We start from the raw sequence: 1,734 nt of genomic DNA, 5'->3' as shown, positions 1-1,734 counted from the left end.
ATATATATATATATATATCGAGTCAGTTCATAAACTGAACGAGTTGAATTGTATCCAACTCAAATTTGATTCGTTTATGTAATGAGTTCAATTTCTAGCTCGACTTTAACTCATTTAGTTCGCCAACTAAGTTTATTAAGTTAAATAACAAGTCGAGTTTCGAACGAATACCGAGTTAGTTCAGTTCACTGTGAACTTTAATGTGAACTTTAATAGTAAACTATATGGTGGATATGTACATCATGCAAGATAAAAATTTATAAAACAGAATTTTTTCCAATGAGAGCATCTCAAACTTGCTACTATTGAAGAAAAATGATTGACATTTAATCCATCATTCATATATCCTTTGAGACTTCAAATTTTAGATATCTTAGCAAAGAATAACCAGATGTTAAAGCATAAGAATTTAGTTTTGCTGTTAAAGAATAATAAAAACATTATATCACTCCTCCATTTTTTGCATATACAAAAAACTCCTGATTTTCATATATACATTACCCTCACTATTTCTGTATGATAAATAAGTGTGACTTTTAAACAAAAAAAGATGATAAATGTAATTAAGTTAAACAAAAGATGATATATTTTGAAGACAACTCCAAATAATATGAGACAATACATTTTCATTATTTTTGATTCATTATAAAATGCATAAATAATTCGAAGGACATAGTTAAATCACTCTTATACTATACTCTAACAACCAAAAAATAATGAAAATGTATTGACTCGTATATTATCTATATTTGTTTCTAGAATATATCATATTTTGTTTAACTTAATTACACTTATTACATTTTTGTTCAAAAAATCACATTTATTTCTCACAGAAGGTAGTTAGTGTAGGTATGTATAAAAATTAGGGTTTTTTTTGTAGGTATAAAAAATGGAAGGGTAGTTTGTATAATTTTACTAAAACTCAGAAAATGATAGTATAATTTACTCTAAATATTAAAAAAGAAAGTAGAAAATAGTCTATGGTTTGGCTCTATATATTACTATAGATGTAAGTTCCCACATAAATTAAAAAAACTATCAATAGGATTTATAATTATTTTAAAACTAAAAATCTATAAATAACTCATTTTGATTTGCATAAAATTCATTCATATTTAATATTTTAATTAAATTATACACGTAAATAATTTATTCGGACTATTTTTTTGAAACGAGTTTCACACGATATTGTATGATTTTATTTTGAACAATTATTACTAAATGTTATCTTTAACTTTTATTAAATTTAATAATTTAAAAAACAAATTATATTGAAATGTAACTCCATCACAAAGTGATGATAAGAATAATAAATGTTTAGTAGTAATAAATAAGTAGTTGATTGTAAATGAATAATTAAAATTTCCAATTGTCTAGTGTGTTTGGATCAAATTTATAAACAATCAGATTATTGTATTCTAAAATACTTAGAATGTATAACTTTCTATCTTAAAAAGTAACATTTTTTNTTTTTTAGTGATGGAAAGAAAAGTTGTTGTATATCACAGTCTATATTTTTTTCAAACATGCTGTAGAAATTAGTAATTATTTAGATTTTTCCACAATGTTTTTACATATATAATCTAAAATAAACACCACCTTATACATTAAATATATGAAATAATGTTTTTATTATTAAAGATGGTCGAGGTACATTGTTGAAATTTCTATTTATTAAATTATCAATACGTTTTATTATTATCTTATAAAGAAACAAAGAACTTGATTAATTTT

Source organism: Lupinus angustifolius, chromosome LG05 (genome assembly GCF_001865875.1).
Source record: "Lupinus angustifolius cultivar Tanjil chromosome LG05, LupAngTanjil_v1.0, whole genome shotgun sequence".
NCBI classification, from domain to species: domain Eukaryota; kingdom Viridiplantae; phylum Streptophyta; class Magnoliopsida; order Fabales; family Fabaceae; genus Lupinus; species Lupinus angustifolius.
Note: the sequence above shows the minus strand (reverse complement) of the source record.